Below are 11,350 nucleotides of genomic sequence, written 5' to 3' on the forward strand. Positions count from 1 at the left end.
TTGTATCTACAGATGGGCAGACATTTTAAGGAGAAATGTTTTTTTTTTCTTTGTGAAGATTTTGCTAACATTTGATTATGATCAAGAGCATTGTTTATTTTTAGTATTCAGAACTTGTATTACGAAAGCAAAGCTTCCAATATGTTTAAAAGACTATTTTAGACTGTAAAACGGTTGTGTATACTTTCTCAAGTTAAACAATTTGGATGTGGTAGATGTCATGGTAATATGTCCTGTTAATAGGGCGGTCCCTAATGACGAAATTCACCTGGTATATTGTGTTTCTTTTGTTATCAAAGATAATGGAATAGACAATTAAAGATACATTTCAAACTGCTTTTCAGAATACTCAGTCTGCTATTTCTCTGTTTCAAAGGAAATACATATAATATAATCAGGGCTTGATATTTAGCTTAGCCCAGGGCCACTAAAATATGTGTCACCAAATTTCCAAAGAGGTGGAATGATTGGACAGCTACAATTCAAAATGATTTTTTATACGAGGGAGAAATGTTTAGGATTGCGTTATATTCTATATTTCTGGCCACCAAAATTTCATATTCACATTTTAGTGGCCCGAATGGGTCACCACAGAGCGAAGTAAGTGTTAAGGCCTGATACAATGTACTTATGTATATATTTGTGTGAAACACACTGTTACAAAATGTCACACACATACACAGAAACATACACATAATATTACTGTACAATGTATATAGCTCTGGGTATAGCTTAGGGAGACAGAGTATGGACAATTTGTTACGAGCATCAACAGTAATGCAGGGATTGAGTGGGATGTGATGGTGATGATGATGATGATGTCTTGTTTACCCAGGGTAGCCTCGCCAGTGTTGCCACTGCTGTACCAGAGGACCCTGCCATTATTATTGCCCTAGTGTTGCAAGGTACCCATTTATACACCTGGGTCGAGACGGACATGGTGGGTAAAAAACATCTTGTCCAAAGACTTAAGCACTGGGTTGGAATTGAACTCCTCCGATCGAGAGTTGAGAGTCTTATCCATTATGCCACAGCGCCCCCATACATGTGTAATACGTGTATACCATAGTCGCTAATGTTAAGGAGACACAAATTTGTCTCCCTAAAGGTTTAGTATCTCATTTATATAGAAATAATGACCATGTATTGTCTCCTGTAGATTCACCCAAAGAGGCACTGGATATGTAATAATATAAATACATGTATGTACTAAATACATGATATACACAAAACATTTGTACACGGCATACATTTATATAACGCCTAAATAGATACTTGTCATTTGATTGGTTGTTTGATTTGATCATTTGTGTCATTGTACTGTCGTGTTATCATTCGTGCAATTGTGGCTCCATTGTGGCCTGTGCAATCTTGGATCCAAGCAATTTGCGCCATTGCATTGTGCCGAGAGCCTGGCACACTGCGTATGTAAAACGCTCCTGTTTGCAGTGTGCACACGGACAGCATGCCAGTGTATAGCACTCGGCACTTCTCACCAAAAGTCCCTTCTATGTCTAAATTCATAAAACATTAAATGACAAGGATTTACTTTTAGGTGTTCTCTAAAACAATTTTTTTTTTTTTTATTCATGCAATTGACAGAATATTTCCTTTGATGAAAGATGAAATATTCTGTCCATTGCACTCATAAACATCAATTTTTTTGTACAATATCAATGTGTGGGTGTTGAATGGTTGTTTAGGAAGAATTGGTATAGTTGTAATTGTGTGAGTGCATGTTATTGTTTTTGCTTTCGTTGCATGCGCAAGGGTAAATAACCAATTCCCCTATTTTCTGTTATTATTTACGAGACAACGAGGTTAAAGCAAACACATGTGAGACAGTTAAGTTTACTTTTGCAATGGCCTTCTTAATTGAACGGACTTTATTTACCATCGATCAGGATCATACCTGTATCGACACTCTGTCAATTATAGCGTTGTAGTGACAGACAAAATCTTATATTATTCTGGCGTTCAGAATAATGCTTACAACTAGGTATAAATTGAACAGATGTACATGTACATTACCCCTCTTGACTTGTTCAACATCAGGCCCAATAAAGTAGATCCACAGATATTATCCAAATTAGGAAATTCCAAATATTGATATAAACATTCATCACCTATAATCTAACACTGTGTATCAGGGCGAGACATCTCAAATTTATGTTAAGTCCGGAAATGTTCCGCGAAAGTCCTCTGAAGGGCATGCGTCAACTCGCGAGTACGGCGTCGTCGAAGATGAGCGCGAAGGACGAGATCGGGGCGATCGTGAATGAACTTGAACACAACAGGTCCAGAGCGAGATGAAACGGGAACGCAATGACAGTCGACTGGATGCTCAGCATGAAGGAGGCAAGGAGCAAAGAATCAGATTTGCCTGAAATGATGTAGATGCCGCATTGTGACAGTCATCGGAAAAGATTGAGCGGACATTATCCTCTTATACACGTGTATATGTAGAGTCAACAGTTTCTAATTGCCGGTTGTAATTATAGACTGATTTTGGGCTGCGGTGCTGTTCTCCTCCCGGGAAAGATGCTTATTTCCAGGCTGTTGAGGCATGGGGCAGAAAAGTAAGGACTGCCAGGTGAAACAAAGTCCTCTCAAAATTTTCGGCCCAGTATTGTGGAGAAATAAGGACTGCCTGACGAAACGAAGTCCTCTCACAGTTTTCAGCCAAAAGTCATGAAGTTGAGGAGAAAATATCAGCTAGAAGAGCTGGTCTCGGGCAGCATAATCAGCAGTCAATGGCAATTTCCGAAGTCCTAATTCCGAGTTTTCAGGGTTTTTATATGGTTCGATCATGACAGCGAAGTGGAGGTCATGGTCAAACTCACTTCCTCTTCAGGGGTCAAAGATGCACATGAAGTCTCCGTCCAGTCTGGGGTCAGATTTTGTTTTTAGCTGCCTGGCATTAGGACGCGTCAATCAGACAGCAACTGGTATATTCCCCTGTCATCTTATCTGTTTTCATTCATACACACACAACGAGATCTATTTGCCCTGAACTTGGAAGAAAAACGACCCCGGAAACACTAAAGAGTGAGGGGTCAGTGGTGGTATTCTTCCCTAAGGGGCGGTGATTTGTTATGGTCAGTGATAATGAGGCTTTGGGCCAAGGGGTACTTTATCAAAAGGTCAGGCAGAGCGGTCAACTGTCAGCTGTGGTGCTGTGCTGCAGTGTGACATTTTGCAGTGCCCACTTCTACTGCCTATATCATAATAAGAAACTGTACAAATACAATATCAGTCACCCGTCCTAGTTTTAAACAGACTTTCCTTCTCTTTTCCTAAAGCAATGTAAATACAAGCTGCAAGAAGGTTTTTGCACATTTTTCACTTTCAGGACAGAGCAGTGCACTGTGGTCACCATGGTAACGCAGTACAGCGCTGCTACAGTTGCATTTGCAAATTACATAGGATTATCTACATCATCAATGTACTGGAAGTGGTAAGAAATGGTCTGGACTGGAGTATCGTACAAGCAGAAAAAACAACAGCAACAAAAATTTTCCTCGTGATCACTGATGTTTGTGTCTCACATTAGGCGTTTTCACATCAGCCCGATGTTTCGAAATAGCGCGCTATTTTTCTGACTTGGGACATTAAAAGATATCTCGAGCTTGGATTTTTATCGGGCTGATGTGAAAACGCCTACTGACTCTGCAGTATGTAATTACCTTTGTTTGCTCATATCATAAAGCAGGGCTTGACACTAATGGTGACCCGGGGCCACCAAAAACGCACGTCGGGCCACCAAAATTTCAGAAAAGAAGCATTTGGTGGCCTGATCGGGCCACCAAAAAAAGGTAGGATGTTTGCCTTTGGGCCACCAAAAATAAAAGTTAGTGTGGGGCCCTGCATAAAGGTCACTCCTTTGCACAGTCAAATAACACAACTTCTGTCAATGACCAATATTAAAGTCAGTGGCAATTACACAGACATTCTCATTTGACCTTTGTTCTGCACAAGCGCAAATCACAACTGTGAATTCCCTTATCCATTATAAGCAGTCTTGATGGCCGTGACGAGGGGTGAGTAGACCAAATTGCGATGCAGACGAGGTTGGCTATTGCTTTCTGGCTTATTCATGTGGAAGAAAATACATGTACGATGTACTTGGCATAATTTACGAGAGTTGCGAACACGAAGAAAATTTCAAAACGACGCAGCCAAGTAAGGTCTTGTCGCCTATTTGAGACCAAGTTTTTACTGGGGGGGGGGGGGGGGGGCGTCATTTTGATCCCCCCCCCTTTCAGATCTCGGCCGCCGATCGCGCGATCGCCGCAAAATTTTGCCTGAACATAGAGCCGGGTGTCAACTACAAAATTACATGGCCATACAATAAAAAAATGTTGATTTTATATTTTTTAATAAATTAATTATGCAAATTTACACATGAAATCATATTTTCACCTATAACTCCACCAAAAAGAATGAAGGATTGCTAAATTTTTGTGTCAGAGTTCCTCAAGACACATCAAACAATTTTCTTATTAAAAAAATAGCGCAATCAAAGTCAGTTTCTTTTGTTTTTTGTTATGTTAATTTCTTATGTATTTTATTGTTTTTTCGACCCTTTGTTTTCTTTTGTTTTTGCCAAAATTTTTTTGCAGACACTTTTTCAAGCTTATCTACATTAGAATTGATTAATATCAATGTTCAAAAGTTGAAATAATCTAATTTATATCAATTAAACAAAAAAAAAAAACCACCACAATTTGCATTGGATTTGCACACGAAATCATGGATTTCAGCTGTTTTCGGGTTGACATGCATATGCAAAACATTGCGTAACTTCAGGACGGTGTACCCGGACGTCGCAAATTTGGTCTCAAAATATGCGGGAGACTTCAATGAAAAAAGTCATGAAAGGACGCGGTAAATTTTTTGCGCGTTGCCAAATCGTGGCGCGAAATGTCGAGATGGAGTTCCAACAGGCTGTAATTATTCAAACGGCTGTCCGTTTTCTATGGATGGATAAAAGAATGACACAGATGCATTTGTTCGTTTGATGATCGTGGTTTGATGCTACCGTCTTTCTGAGCAATCTGAAGATTGTTTTTTTTAACACTAACATTACATCCTCTATTATGTTTAATGGGTTCAATGGCATTCGCCCTCCTGCGATAGTTGCTCCCATGAAATATCATTCTGCACACTAAACCAACTACCCACAAACATAACCCAATCCTAATCCTAATCCTCACATCGAGCTAAACCTAAAATTCTATCCCAACCTTAACATTAACGCTAAGTCCTTGGAGAAAATAAGACCGGAATCATATTGTCGTCTGAGCAAAAATGTCGTGTCACCATTTTAATGAAATAAAATTTCGCTTAATGATAACGCATATGAAACAAAAGTCAATCCCGTCAAGTCCAGTGCGGCGCCCGGTGCAAGCGCGAAAATTGCGACCCTGTGTTCAACCCCAATCCCATCCCGGTAGGAACTCTAAAAAAAGTCCATTCAAGCACTTAAAAGGGGTCTTTTGAGGGTGATTTATATGTTGTAAATTTTGATAAATTTTTGTATTTCAGCTAAAACATGGAATTTTTGTCCTTTTTTTGCCTATCAAATCTTACAATTCTAATCACGATTATAGTGAGGGCCTTATAAATAACGATTGTAGCAACAAACTGAGGACTTCGATGAAAAAAAAAAACACTTAATTAGTATGCGCGAGTGAGCGGAAATTTGTATATTTCTGCCTCATCAACACGTTTTGTTCTTACCTTTTTTATGCCTCCGCCACGAAGTGGTGCCGGAGGCATTATGTTTTCGGGTTGTCCGTCCGTCCGTACGTCCGTCCCCATTTGTTTACGCAATAGCTTGAGTAATATCGACTGGAATTTTACCAAACTTGATCCAAGTATAAAGTATGATGGGACAATTACTTAATTAGATTTTGGGTGAAATCGGCCAAAGGTCAAAGGTCAAAAGTCAAGGTCAAATCATGAAATTGTATCTGTTTACGCCAGGCGCGCCGGAAGCAGTTTTGGATTGGGGGGGGGGGGGGGGGGGGGCAAACATTGGAGGGGGCTCAAGATTAGACCATGCATATGTTACATAACACACACACACACACACACACACACATCCATTATATATATATATATATATATATATATATATATATATATATATGTAAAATGGCGTAGGGTGGGTCGAAACATGGGGGGAACCATAAAGTAATTTTGACGGTCTGTATGCTTGTGCGTGTGTGCGTGAGCAATAATGGTACTACAATACATTACGGAATGTGATACATTCAACAAGGCAGTCATTGAAGAACATTGTAAGTTTTCCTTACATGGATTATGGAATGACGGTGTGAAACGATCGACAAATTATATACTGTCAGCAACATAAGGTGAATGGCATAGCAATAAAATGCGAGCGAGCGAAGCGAGCGAGCTTGAAAATTTTGATATTCTACAGTCCCAAAACTGGAGTTTTAATTGTAGCTACATAGTAGTAGTAGTAGTAGTAGTAGTAGTAGTTTATTCTTTAAAAATCACACCCGTCACACGGACGGCCGGCCTGAAAAGGCCTATGAGTGATACATGTGTACATCAAACATTATAAATAATACAAAATACATAAATGAATCATGTAGGACATACAGACAATAAAAAATAATTTAACATAACAAAAGAGAGAATATGGTGGGCTAAATAATACATAAGAGAGATATTCAGTTGTGGGAATATGATAAATTGTTACGGCACGTTAAAATAAGGTTGGCAAAACTGGCTACTTGACAGCACAGTGACTCTGATGACATTAAAAAAAAGGAATTGTTGGTAAATAGGTAACTGAGGGAAGGTGGGATCTCTTTCTGATATGATACTGAATAATTGTGATCTGAAATCATCATATGCCGAACAAATCATAAAACAATGAAACTCATCTTCTACATCACCAGAATTACAGATTATACAAAATCTTTCATCGTGTGGGACATTTTTATAACGTCCGGTTTCAAGGGCAATAGGGGCACAACCACTTCTAAACAGAGCTAATGCTCGCCTGTTAGATCTATTCTGACACTGCATAACATAATTAGAAGTATTCATAGAATGTTTAAAATTACGATACGATATGTTCTGAGTTTGTTTCTGGATTGGGGAAGTCTCCTTTTATCATCAAACAGCTAGTGAACATTTCCACTTATTTTCAACAAATAATTTACATGCTTTGGATACGGTGCTCACAAAATTATGTGTACTAACAAGCTCAGCCAATGGTTTCAACATGCATACACTGCAATTTTGCAAATAATTGTTTAACCTTATAACACCAATTCTTAATACCATTATTTGCCAGGGACTTTGACCACAAGAAAAATTTTCCAGGGTAACGGTCACTAGTATACTTACTCAGGTTACACCAAAGCCTAGCAATTGATTGACACTGATAATAAAAAGGGGGATCCCAACCCATATCACCCATAACTGCATCATTAGGGGTATATTTCCCCACTCCAAGGTAGAAACGACATGCTCTATAAAAAAACACTATTAATGGCTGAATATTCTTCTAAGCCCCAAATACCGCTTGCATATTGCAATATGGGCAAAATCATAGCATCATACAATTTGTTATACGTCATAAACAGAGAACCACCGATCAATTTAAATTTACTAATAACCACTCCAAGGGCTCTAGTTGCAGATTGAGCCAATATCTTGGTTCCTTTTTGTAAACTTAAAAATTCATCAAACCACAATCCAAGATATTTATATGAGTCAACAATATCAAGCTTTTGACCATTACAATGAAATAAAGATGTGGTTTTCGCTTGGGCTTTTCTCCTGAAATGTAAAATTTGAGTTTTTAAAGTATTACATTCGATCCTCCACTTCTGAGCCCACAAACATATACTATCAAGCTTCAACATATTTCGCTTTGAAATAAATGGGGGCGCATCGGGCGCAACTGCTGGCAATTCTTGGCAGCAACATTAGGAGAATGGCATAACGATTCAATGCGAGCGAGCGAAGCGAGCAAGCTTGAAAATTTTGACATTCTACAGACCCAAAACTGGGGTTTGTAGCTTTATCTTTCACTTTCGAAATGAATGGGGCGGCGCATCGGGCGCAACTGCTGGCAATTACTGGCAGCAACATTAGGAGAATGGCATAACGATTCAATGCGAGCGAGCAAAGCGAGCGAGCTTGAGAATTTTGACATTTTACAGTCCCAAAACTCCCGTTTGTAGCTATATCTTTCGCTTTGGAAATTAAGGGGGGGGGGGGCATTGGACGCAACTGCTGGCAATTACTGGCAGCAACATTAAGAGAGTGGCATACGATTCAATGCGAGCGAGCGAAGCGAGCGAGCTTGAAAATTTTGACATTTTACAGTCCCAAAACTCCCGTTTGTAGCTATATTTATCTTTCGCTTTGGAAATTAAGGGGTGGGGGCATCGGGCGCAACTACTGGCAATTACTGTCAGTAACATTAGGAGAATGGCATAACGATTCAATGCGAGCGAGCGAGCTTGAAAATTTTGACATTCTATAGAGTCCAACAACTGCCGTCGTAGCTATGTTTTTTCGCTTTAGAAATTAAGGGGGAGGCGCACCGGGCTCAACTGCTGGATGCGAGCGAAGTTGAAAATTGTGACATTTTACAGTCCAAAAGCTGCCGTTTGTAGCCATATTTTTCCCCTTTTATTCATATATATACATATTTATTTTATTTTCTTTGTTTATTCATTTATCTTTATTATCATTATTATTATTATTTATTTATTTATTATTATTATTATTATTTTTTTTTTTTTGGGGGGGGCTTTTTAGGGGGGGGGGCAAAAATGCGTTTTGCCCCCCCCCCCCCCCACTTTTTGGATTGGGGGGGGGGGGGGGGCGGCCGCCCCCCCCCTGCCCCCCACTTCCGGCGCCTATGATTTACGCGATAACTCAAGACTGGATCAAGCAAATTTCACCAAACTTTGTCCAAGGATGATGTATAGTGGGACAATTACTTGATTGATTTTTTAGTTAAATCGGACAGAGGTCAAAGGTCAAAGATCAAGGTCAAATCCTAAAATTTATCTTTTACGTGATAACTCAAAACTGGATGAAGCAGCTTTCACCAAACTTCGTCCAAGGATGATGTATGATACGGCATTTAGTTGAGTAGATTTTAGTGACATTGGCAAGAGGTCAAAGGTCAAGGTCAAATGCTAAAAATGTTGCTATTTTCCATATCCATGCAATGCCCAAAGGTATTTTCTTGAAACTTAGTGAAGACATGTACTACTGCATAAAGATTCTCCAGAGAGAGTTTCATGTCATAAGGTCAAAGGTCAAAAGGTCAAAGATTAGGTGAAAATGTTACAATTTCACTTTTCTCACAAATGGTTCAATGTATCTTCATGGAACTTGGTACATACACATGTACTGACTGGCAGGGATTATCTAGGGAATTTAGGGGTCATGGGTCAATAGTCAGGGGGTCAAAGGTCAAGGTCAACTCGTCAAAATTTTACTATTTCCCTCATATACTAGTACATGCAATGGTCGCATTATTATTTTTAAAACTTAATATACATATTACCTAATGGAGATTCTCTTGGAAATTTCCTGCCAGAAGGTCAAAGGTCAAAGGTTAAGGGTCAAGGCCAGGTTTAAATGCAAAAAAAAATCTAGTTTATACTGTAATTACACTCTTTCTTTATACCTTGAAAATTACTAAATGCATATACTTATGAAAGGGTCAGTCAGAAGTCAAGTAAAAATCCTCAATTCCTCAAATACATGTACTTGCACTCTTTGATAGACAATTATAGCAAACGTAGTTCAAGGAAAATGAACATTCAATATATTTCTGACAAACCTGTCATTTCAATATCTTGCCAGTTATGTGAAACTGTTATCTCACATTGTGAAGACATTATACTATACACCTATTGGGAGAATCATACATGGAATTCTTGTCATTTTTTTGCTTATTAAATCTTACAATTGAGTATCTGAATATAAGAACGACCCAAGTCCATGGAGGGCCATTTCGAGTAAACATAAAAAAACTTCATATCTTTTTTATTTGTGCAATAATATTCTATTTAACTGTGATGGGAAGGCAACATTGTATATGCAAATTAGAACATATATCATTATGACAATTAACATTTACATTAATTGTGGAGAGGCCATTTTGTGTGATGGACTTGGGTCGTTCTTTGAATCATATACAGGATAGGCTGTTATATGAGATGAGAGAAGCGATGAGAGAGGGCGCTATAATATGAATGTATAGATGACCCAAGTCCTGGACTTGGGTCATTCTTACATTCATATAAGATTTTACTCATTCATTTCAGGCACTTCCGCGGGTAATTAGGACTTATCATTTATACACAAGATGAGTCCATGTATAAGCTACAATTTCTCATGTCAAACTGAATTTGGCCAAAAATTGGACTTGGGTCGTTCTTATATTCAGGTCTTCAATTCTAATCAAGATAAAGTGTCGACCTTATAGATAACGATTATACCAACAAATTGAGGACTTAAAAGAATGCTCTAAATTAGTACGCGCGAGTGAGCCGAAAATTTTTGTATTTCAGCTTACAAAACATGGAGTTCTTGTGTGAACACAATAAACATTGTCATTTTGTCCGCGTAATCATCATATATATATATATTTTTTAATCTTGTTTGATTTGGTTTTCTGCCCCCCCCCCCCCCTTCCTCCCTCACACCGTTCGGGCGAGTTTTTTTTTTTCTTCTTCTTCTTCTTCTTCTTCGTTTATTTGTTTGTTTGTTTTTCGTTTTTGGCGCCCCCAAGGAGTGGCGCCCGGGGCACGTGCCCCCCCCCCAATACGCCACTGCCGTAAACAAATAATGCAAAAGTGTAAATCTGAGCTGTACAGTATGTCGTGAAAGTATTGAAAACTGGACCCTCACTGGAAAGCCAATTTTTATCATTTTCCGATCACTTCCGATGAATAAAACTAATGATTGGCAACACAATAAGGTCTTATTTATCCATGGTAGCATCTTCAGTGTTGTCACTGCTCTACCGGAAGAGGGTCCTGCCATTATTATTACCCCGGATTCAAGTATATTTTTCTTTGTTCACTGATAATTATGTCAGATTAGTGTGAAGACATGTAAACTCAAGTAATTAGATCTTCATATCAATCTGCACAATTTTTATTCGTGCATCCCCACGTCTGTACCAATATTGTACCGCTCATCTTTTATAAGGAGAGGCGGCGAAAAGTACCAGCATAAAGACTTATCTTTCTTAAGAGAGTGGCTGGTCATAATGCAATCAAATTGACACATGAATCAATAGTTTCCCTATCTGTGAGGCATCTCCTGTTTG

This window comes from Diadema antillarum, unplaced genomic scaffold, assembly GCF_040938485.1.
Source record: "Diadema antillarum isolate AM-2024a unplaced genomic scaffold, OU_Dant_1.0 seq00001104_RagTag, whole genome shotgun sequence".
NCBI classification, from domain to species: Eukaryota; Metazoa; Echinodermata; class Echinoidea; order Diadematoida; family Diadematidae; genus Diadema; species Diadema antillarum.